Source organism: Pteropus vampyrus, unplaced genomic scaffold (assembly GCF_000151845.1).
Source record: "Pteropus vampyrus isolate Shadow unplaced genomic scaffold, Pvam_2.0 Scaffold22, whole genome shotgun sequence".
NCBI lineage: Eukaryota > Metazoa > Chordata > Mammalia > Chiroptera > Pteropodidae > Pteropus > Pteropus vampyrus.
Window position 1 is genome coordinate 11,549,379 of NW_011888803.1, and position 10,437 is coordinate 11,559,815.

At 36.8% G+C, this 10,437-nt stretch overlaps 1 protein-coding gene across 5 annotated transcripts in view; it reads left to right on the forward strand.

Moving 5' to 3' along the window:
• Nucleotides 1-10,437, forward strand: part of LRRC8D (leucine rich repeat containing 8 VRAC subunit D) — a 115,345-nt gene that overhangs the window by 21,218 nt on the left and 83,690 nt on the right. The window contains exon 1 of one of the 5 annotated variants that reach the window (XM_011355620.2): nucleotides 3,300-3,323. The exons of 3 other annotated variants lie outside the window; for them this stretch is intronic. The gene's annotated coding sequence lies outside the window, so the exon portion shown is untranslated. Of the gene's footprint in view, nucleotides 1-3,299; nucleotides 3,324-4,760; nucleotides 4,784-10,437 lie in introns of those variants that run through there. One more of the 5 variants, XM_023528083.1, reaches the window with a different exon arrangement.

Sequence of the window (10,437 nt, forward strand, 5' to 3'; positions counted from 1 at the left end):
GAGAATGTCTTTTCTGAAATTCACTAAGTAGACTATAATTTCATATCCATATCTTGCTCCAGCTCAGATGTTCATAGGTGAAGAATAAAACAGTAGAGAAAAGGTGGGTTTTATGCAGAGACTTTTTGCTTCTTCATTTCCCTGGCAGCTTCTCTTTCTGCAGACTGTCAGATTGACTTCTCCCCAGTGAAAGCCGCCTTGTTCCCCTACCTTGTTTATCTACCTGGTGAAACTCCAGTCTTGTGGAGGGTCACTAAGGGAGGTGGGATGTGGCTGGGAAGAATCAATTTGATGAGAAGATTGTATGGCCTCAGGTTAAATGTTTGAACAATGTTAGAGCCAGCATCATTGTCTTACTCTGTTTTGGAGAAAAGATGTGAGCAAATGACTAGAAGGAAGGAAAGAGAGATTCGGCAGAGAAGGGTCTCATTCTGTAGCAAGAAGGGAAGTGAATAATCACAGTACTACAAGCACTTAGCTCCTTCAGTGTTCTGGGCCGCCGAACTTCCTCAGGAATCAGAGTTAGCTGTAGAATTTAAATTCATGATGTCAGATGCTGACTATACCATTCTAATTGGAAAATTCTTTAATAAAATATTTTTACTACATAATTGATTTTTTTGCTTTGAAAGGAAAATTTTTTGTAGTCAAGCAGCCTGGTAAATCTATACTACTCTCTCCTCCCCCTTTTTTTTTTTCTGTCAGCTGTACGGAGGTAATTTGAATGATAAGAACCCATTATTCCAATAGTCCTTCAGAACTTTAATCTCTTTTAAAATGTAGCTGCTTTGAGCATTTGCGATATTATCAATAATTGGAATAATTGTGTTAGCAGTAAATAGCCAAGATACACTATGAGAACTGAGCAGTTAATTCCATCGCTTTCTAGACAGACATGGGCTTCTTAAATTTGAGATTGTGAGATCTGTGTTAATGCCTCTTCTATGCCAGATTCATCATGAGAAAAAAAGTGAAAACAAGTCATTAAGAGAGATTCTAGAAAGACTAGTACAACCATAGTAGTTTGCCTCTTTATACGGAGGTATGTACCTGACTCTGGTTCATTCATTTCTTTGAGGACTTCCTTCAGCATCCATCACTGCTTCAAGATAAAATAGAACAGCCTTTGTGACCCTTCAGACCTATTCTCTATTTAGAAACAGGGTTTACTCCAACCCTAGTGGAATTTAATGTTAATTAATAACCCAGGAATAATAATAGTAACTAGACTTTAGATTCTCATTTTGTGTTTACAGAGTACATTTTCTTTGGCTCATTTCTAATGTGTTACTCTTGTTAACAGTCTGGCGAAATAGGATTCATTTACTCCATTTTATGGAGAGAGGAAACTTAGGTTGATAAAATGTCAGTAATCATATTAGTAAATAGAGGTATTGGGACTTGAACAAGAGTCTTTTAATTTATACTCCTTGGCTCTTTTGTAGTCTGGAAAGTTGCTGCCTTAGTAAGAGATGGCAGTGCTGATTCAGATGGTCCTTATCTATTCCAAAAGACAAATCAGCCTTACCCAAATCTCCAGATCTTTTTCTGCTTCTCTCCACTCAGAACTCAGGGGGATTTTTGTTTTGTTTTTCCCATGTTTGAAATTTACACTTCCTCTGTGTTACTGACTAGATTTAGCTGTGTTTGCATCAATGTGATTTTTTTTCTGCTGCCAAAATTCTAATGGCAAATTTTAATTTACAGATGTCTTATGTCAGGCCTTAGTGAACAATATGTTTTCGAAGGGTCAGATTAGCATATTTTAACTTTTTATAATAATAAAAAAATACATTTCTAGTTTAACCTTAGGACAGTTTACATCCCAGAAAAGAAATAATAAATTAATAAATGATGTATATGACACTTCCCATACTCCCTTACCACATATGCCATACCATTACCATACGTAGCTCCCCCCTCCCCCACCCAAGTTCAGGATAACCCACTGAAAAGCTGATATTACAGAAAGACATGGGCAAACCCATGTACACGTTATATATTAAATATTTTTGTAATATTCCTCAGATGGAAGTAAGTTTATTTTTCTTATCATTGTAATGCTTACCATTGAGGCTCTCTTTAGTTAAGGTTTTATGTTGCATCGGGAAGAATATAAATTAAAATTTGAGGTACGTTTTTATTGGACTAGAAAATGCTAGAAAAATATTTGTTTTTCTTTTCAACAATTGGACTATCTATAGTGATCTCTAATTTCCTCTCTATAGAATTGTGTCAAAGCATCAGGAGAAGGGAAAGAAGGTAGGGGGAAGAAAGAGAGATAAAAGTGAGAGATCTTTCTTTTATAAGTGAGGATGAAATGATGTGTGTATATTTTCTTAATACACAGTGAACTACCATTTCTGTCTATTTTGGACAGTTGCAATAGCTTGTGAACAAAGAATGAAAGGGTAACTAACTAACTTTGATGTTAAATGCCAAGGCAAAGCTTATGGCCAAGAGAGAGCGGAGTGGAGATAAATGTGTGTTAGGATTTTCATTTTTTCAAAACCCTCTCTTTCCTTCATATCTATTATAAAATAGAAATTATCTTCAATTGGAACTTGTAAGCTTTAAGACAACAGTTCCCAACCCTTATAAAAATCAGGAAAGTTTTATTTAATACTCAAAGATTTCAAAGATTCTGACTTGTTTAGAGTTTTACTTTTTTCTGATGATTGCTAATATTTAGTGACAAACTGACAAATATCACTCAACTGAATATATATTGTAAATAATGACCACAGCATCTTCCTGTATTTGTAAAATAGCAGTTACAAATATGTGTGAGACAGGGATTCGGTCTCCTGACCTTTGCCAGGACCCCGAATTCCCCAGGTTATAAATCAGGACTAAAGTAAAACAGCTGCTCCAGGTTGAAAATACTGAAATGGTGATGTAAAATGTACAGTGTGTTAGCCATCAGTTTGTAAAGATTCCCAGGTAGAAATTTTCTTCTTTGTTGTATATTAAATACGTGATATGTAAAGTCCTGACACTGGATCTGCTCTGGTTTCTGGGTGAATTGTTTTTCATGGTCAGCTTTAAGGTTTTGCAGTTAGTTACTCAGTCGTGAATACCTAGATTTCTTCTAAGAGCATTTTCCCTTTAGGACTTCTCTGAATTTCCCTTCCTTGTGTTTGTAGAGTTAGGACTCTGACACGAGTTGCAGAATCACCACTGTCACAACTATCACGAGCAGCAGCCTTCTCTTCATTTCCCAGAAGCTAAAAGAGGCTTCCCAACCTTCACCTTTACAGTTATCAATAAATATTTGGAAGGAGAGATTATTTATTCCGGTTCTGTAGTGGAAAAGCTGACATGTGAGTTAATATTGAATCAGTCTCTGGTTTCTATGCCTGTCGCTGTGGCTTGGGTATTCTATTTAAGATGATTTAGGCAGGGCACCAAAATCTATTAGAGTTAATGCATGCTGTTCATTTTTCTGGTTAAAAAAAAAAAAATCACTTCCTACCTATTGAACATCTCATATATGCTAGACACTTAAATGGAATATCTCTATTCTTCCTGGTGTTATTCAGGGTGGGTAATATCCCTGTTTTATAGGTGACGAAACTAAAGCAGGCGGAGATAACTATTTTATGGTTGTCTTTTTTTAAAAAAATTATATTTATTTTTATTTTTCAATTACAGTTGACATACAATCTTATCTTAGTTTCAGGTATTCAACATAGTGATTAGACATTTTTATAGTAAGTGATCACCCTGATAAGGAGATTGTAACTTACCCAAGTTGTGTGGACAAGCTTAAGGCATGGACTCAGACTCACGTTTGTCAGTCTGCACACGAAAGTATTCTCCTCATTACATCTGCTTCTTTCTCTGTTTTTAACCTCACTTATGAAAAGAAATGACAACATTTTGTTTGTTTTTACCTTTTCAACAAAGATTCAGCTAAAACAATAGAGAATAGGCATGTTATTGGAATAGAGACATAATAGTGTCAGCCTTTTTATAAGGATTTTTGGCTTTCATGCAGTATGTATTCATTTTTTTTTCCTAAGGAGCCTACGTATAGTGGATCCATTGGTGAGAGTTTCTTGAGGCAATGTTGTCTAAAAGCAGTATTGCTGGATATTAGGATATAATCATGCTAATTTTACTAGGAACTGTGCAGGTCATTGTCAGGTTTATATATCCACTAGTACTTCATGATGGTTCCTTTTTTTTATTAACAATTTTTTTGATTTTTGTCCATCTGATAGATGTTTATTGTACCTCAAAGTTTAATTTTTTTTCTTTTTTGATTACAAGTGAGGTTGAGCATCTCTCCATTTACTTAATTTAATTCCCCTTTTCTGTGCATTAGGTCTCTTGCTTTTTTCTTGTAAAAAATCCTTAAAAGAGTTTTTGTAGCATTCCTTGCATTATAGATTAATCTCTTGTTACCCTTACGTATTGTGAATGTTTTCTCTGAGGGTGTCACTTGCCTGATAATTTTGCCTCTGGTGCTTTTCATTAAAAAACAAAAATCTTTGATGTAGTTGAACCCACCAATTTTTGCTATTATTGCAATCTATGCATTTTGAGTCCTTTAAGAAAACTTTTTCTGTTCTGGGCTCACAATATAGTGTCTCTTCACTTTATTAGTTTTATACGTTTACTCTTATTAGGGTTTTTAAAACTATTTGGAATAAAACATATGAGGCATAAATTTGTTTTTATTTTTTAAAAAACTGTTGATAATCGTGAGCCAGTCCCCACCACTATTTACCAAATAATCTACTCTTTCTCCACAGATTTTTAGTGCTACCTCTAGCATGTTAAGTGCATATTTATATAAATCTTCTGAGATGTCTCTTTTGTTCGGGTAGCATATATGCGTGTTCCTGGAATTGACACACTTTTAAAACTACTGTGGCTTTGAAATATGTCTCACCTTGTTACATGTACATTTTTATGACTTGCTCTTATTAGCGTGATTGATATAAATTTAAAAGTTCAAAAATACTTTAGATTATTTTAGATAGATTTCTTGCTTTTGTTTGCATCTGTGTTAACTCTTACACCTTCAGACGTATTTCCTAGAAATGTGTTTACTTCTCTGGGAACATTTTAAAATTTATTTATTTAGTAACATAATTTAATTTAACATTCCTAACATTACATTTCCTTCTCAGTTTTACTTATTTATTTTTTAGCAGTTATGGCTGCCTTTCACACTTGGTCATCTATGTAGGGCAGTAGGTGTGTCACTTCAGAGTCTTTCTTCTTCAGTGAGTGCTCTGCATGTGCGTATAGAGCTGGGATGTGCCCTTCCTGGTACGGCTTTTGAATGAATGTTTTATGAGTTGCAATGCCGTAATACATGACTGAATGCTCTTGAAAGCCTGTTAATTATAGATGCCTCTTTATTAATGGGAAAACATTGCCAGTTTCAGCTTGGATTCTCCAAGTTTACTTTTCTCCACTCTGTTCTCATTCACTGGGTCTTATTCCCCCTCCAGTTTCCAATTTATGTTACATCGAATGCTTTAGGTCCCTTTATTTTATGAGTGAGCATTTACATGCCTGTGCGGAATACAGTGTACTTTTTCTTTAATTTGTGAAATGGAATGAAACTATGTTATACATAACGTGGCTTATTATTGTAAATAAATTTGAAATAATTGTGGGGGACAAGTTGTGGTCTCAAAATCAATATTGTATGACATGGTTCATCTAGGCCAAAGATGTTACTCTTTGCCATCAGTTCTGGGATTTCATGGGTGACAGGCTGTATTTTATTTATTTTGTTTGCAGTTCTTACGGTGCTTTATGGATATAGGAGAGGGTTGTAGTTTACTGAAATGTACTAAGCTTGCACAAAGTCTGATAAAACTATACTGTAGAATATTATAGGGTCCAAAACCTGCTTAGACAGATAAGAATAATGTCCTTGGGCTGTTGACTGTTCCTCTATTGTGCTTTAAACAGGATATATTAGTTATTCACCTGAGTTTGAGTGTAACAGCCCCAGCTACTCACCTAACTGAACTTACATACTCAGGAGGGGACTTCATCAGGAAGGATGTTTTCCATTTTTCATTCAGGTTCCTTCATGCTCATCTCACCAGCTGTCAATTCCACCTGTCTTACCAGCCCCCTCTCTTATTCAGTTATTCTGAATATAATTGACAACCAAGATACTTCACCTGTTCAACAGACATTTGCTGAGCTCCAAACTGTTAAATTCTAGTTCCCTTATCTCTCTTCCTCCTACCTGCCGTGTAGCAGTCATTATGCTAAGTTCTAAAGATACAATGAATACCACACAGTGCTGACCTCAGAAGATAGACACATGAATCATTAACTGGAATTTAGAATGTGAGGCACTTTACAGCAAACATTGCGATAAATAGTAATAGCAAGTAAGGTACAAAGGAGGAAGTGATTTTTTTTCTTGTTTGTGAGGAAATAATTCATAAAGGAGGTGATTTTGGTGCTGCATATTGGAGGAATAGGATAGGATTATTTACCAGGCTGAAGAGGAAAGAAACAGAGGAAACATTACAGGTTTAGAGCCTAGAATACTCAGTGCATGAGGAACATGGAGTATGAGTGACTGGAGCAGAGAGGAGAAGAGGTTAGAGGTGCGCCCTGGGTCAGAGGCTTGGTCCAGCCTTGTCTAGGGCCATGCATGCTACTTCTGGAAGCGCGGACTTTTTTTCTGAGAGAATTGTGGAGCCATCAAAGGTGAAATGTTCAAATTCAATCTTAAGATATGTAGAAAGGAAGCAGGGAGAAGTCCAGTGGCTATTAAAACAATCCAGGTAGAAATAATGAAGACAAACTAAGGTGATGATATCGAGAGAGGAGAGGAGAGAGGATGGGTTTGAGAATCATTTAGGAGAAAAAAAATGTTGATTTCATGGAAAGTGGGAGGAGAGGAAGAGGGAGGAAGAAGAAAAATGACTCTTGACGTTTCTTGTTAGGAAGATTCATTGTCTGAGGTGTCATTAGGGTGGAAAACTTAAGAGGAGCAAGTTTGGAGAGAGAATAGTGAGTTCGGTTTGAAGTAAAGTTGGGATACCTGTGGTATATTCAGCTGATCTTGAGAGGCCTAGTCCCCAAGAGAAAAGCCAGGGCTGGTGACATGTATTGGAAAGTGACTAAGACTGATGGTTATAGCCATGAATGTGGTTGAGATCCCACAGGGATAGCCAGAGGGCCAAATTCTGAGCAGACAAAAGAAAAGGAAAGAGAAAGAGGGTCAGGAAAGCCCAGAAACAAAAATGATAGTAATATTGAGCACCTGTTGTTTGTTTTTGGTTTCTATATATTCTCTCATATAGTCCTCTGAAATAATCATTGTCATTGCTTTTTACAAAAAAGCTATTTATCTAAAGCTTAGGTAAGCAATTTGCCAAATTGCCCAGGTCGTAAATAGGGAAAAGCCGTCAAGTCTGTCTGAGGCCACAGGAAGGTCAGGTAGATTGACATGGGAGATTGGATCTGGCAATTAGATATTCAGTTGATGGTTAAAAGAGCTCTTAAGCCTGCATCTGGATTCATGGGTGAGGAACAAGTAGGAGTTAAGAAGTGGGACCACCGAGTGGAGTGTGTATGTGTTTATACACGTGTGTCTATAAAGGAATACTTTTTGTGTGTAATGGCGACTGGAGCTTATGTTTCGGTTGAGAATACTGGAGTCACTAAAGGTAGAAAACTAATGGAGTAAGGTTCCAGAAAAGGTAGGATGGACGAGGTCTGGAGTGCAGGCATGCTCAAATGGGTTGTCCTGGGAAGGAATAGGGACATTTATTCCTTTGGGACAGGAGAGGAGGAGAAAAAAGATAAGTGTGATGGTAGATGAATGTGCAGGAGGAGAGGAGGGCAGTCGATAAAGTTCATTCCTAATGGCTTGTGTTTTCTCAGTGAAATAGAAGCAGATGAAATCCGAGAGTGAGGAGGCCTTGAGAAGACATTTGAAAGTTAGTAACAGTTAACTTGGAAAAAGGAGTTTACTGATTTAGGTTGAGTAATGGCCGAGCATCACTGAGGGCCCAGTTGGGGCTAGTCACTGGGGATTAGGTACCGATGGTGGGTTTTTTGCTTTGTTTTGTTTTTTTTCTGGTTGATAGAGTAAGATGAATACCATGTATGACCTTTTAAAATAAAATACACAGGCCTTGCCTGAAATGTTAAGATGGTGATTCAAAGGAAGCTTCAGGATGTGGGGGGTGGGGGGATGGGGAGGGAGGAAAAGTAGGACAGAGGAAGCAACAGATTGAGCATTAGGGAACTTGGGTTCTAGTCTTAGTTCTTCCATTAACAGAGGATGGCCTCAGGGAAGTCAGCTTATGTCTCTGAGCCTCAGTTTCCTCATTTTTTGGTGGAGGAAATTATACTTAATGTCTTCTCCAGTCTCTGGTAATTCTCAGAACTTCTGTGAGACTTGTTATTAGACAAAGAGAAGTGGACAGAAGAATAAGAGTAGTTAGATTCTTGTCATTTATCATTCATTCATGAGTTCTTCTGAGAGCAGCTCTAATGCCAATGCCTCTGGGAAGTTGACAGCATGAGTCCAGGACAGCAGATGACCATGCCCAAGTGTCTGTTACTGGGCTGTCCCCAGTAATGAGAGAAAGGAGGCAAGTCAGGAAATTGGGAACAGGAGCATGGGGCTGTGATGGGAGTTGTGCAAGGCGCAGACAGGGTAGGTTTTCTGTGTGCCAGGTCTCCCTGAGACGTCAGCGAGTAAGTTCATAAAGGTGGTGACAATGGTCTTTGCATACATCATCTATGTTGTTTCTTTCCCTGTATGATTGCTTTTTATTTTCACTGGGTTTGTTTTTCCCTCTTGGTTTAAAATGTGGCATTGTAGAAGATAATTCAGCAGTTGGAGAAGGCTATGCATATTTACATCAGCTTACCTTAGTTTTTCCTCCTTCCCATATCCTTTACTATACTTTGATTTTCTTTGTCTGTAGGGAAATCAGAAACAGAAGCATTTCATCACTCTTCTCATTGAGTGTGTGCTTTCCCGAAAGGTTTACTCTTCAGAGCCGTTTAACTGTTTCTGCTTCCTATTATGAATAGAGATGACATCTTAAAGCCTTAGAGGTGTGGCTACATTTAAAGGTGAATCCAGATCAGACAGGGGCTCTAGAGATTACTGTAATAATTTAACAAGCCTAAACAGGTGGTAGGACACTCTTTTTAAAATTAAGCCTGTAATCTTTCTCTATGCAGTTACATATTTGAGAGAAACTTGGGCATTCCTTTTTTTCCTCATTAAGCTATTACACAACTTAAGGCTTGGAAAATTCTTCACAGGAAGAAACAGGGTGTAACAGTTTGTGTGAGACATTTTCTAAAAATTTACCCTTTTAGCTGAAGTCTGAGTATATTATTCTCTCCACCCCACTGCTCTAGTTTCTTTCTGAAAGTTAATTTCTCCACATAATTAAATATTCTTCAAAGTGAAACAGTTAAAAAGTTAAAGCCATTTAAACTGTGAAATTAAAACATAGTCTAAAAATGTGTTCTTCCATTTCCTGAGAAACAACAGGAAGGATTTGCTTTCTCAAAATAAACTAAGTAGCCTCACTGTGAACTCCATAGTAGAGATCAAAGATTCCAGCATCCTCACAAAATGGGAGATTTTCAGTCCTTTTTTCTAACCTCAGAAAATCAAATGTAATACTCTTGGGTGTTTTGTTTGTTTGTTTGTTTGTTGTGTTTTATTATTAACATGAGGAACCAGTATATATATCTACAGTTCAGAAACACACCTCTGGCATATGTAACATCATTTTAGCCTAAATGTTGACCATCTGGTATGTCTAGGAGAGTCCATTTCCAAGATATCCCTGATCAGTACGGGCATGCTATACATTCTGCAATGGAAAGTGTCCTTGGCCATTAAATTTAAGAACAATAGAGAAAAACCATATAGCATCTAAGCATGAACTTGCTAGATTAGTAAATTATTTCATAGCTCTGCTAATAAGAAAAGTTCAGTAGCTCATTGAACATTGACCTGCATATATTCAGGAAGGAATCTGCTATAGGAATTTTATCTTTCTGTATATACACATGTATACACATACATTCTCAGGTAGGAATAAGGACATTTATTAATATTTCTCTACTTCCAGAAACAAGGAGTGAGAGCCCATTTTAAAGAGAGATGTAATCTGTTATGGCTGACGGATTTCTGTTTGTGAGATACAAGATTAGGGAGAAATATGTAAAGCATTCATCTCTTAATTTGTGAGCTCAAATAACATACGATTCTGTAGTCTTCAAATAGTGTAAAATAGGTCAACATTTTGAAATATTGGGCAGAGTTTATATATATTAGAAAAATTATGTGTATACATTGAGAACTTTATAGAATTTCTCAATAGGCTAGTTTTTTCTGCACTTGTCTTTCAAGAACAGGTAGGAAAATGGACCATCAGAACAGTATACAGCTTATGATATCAATTT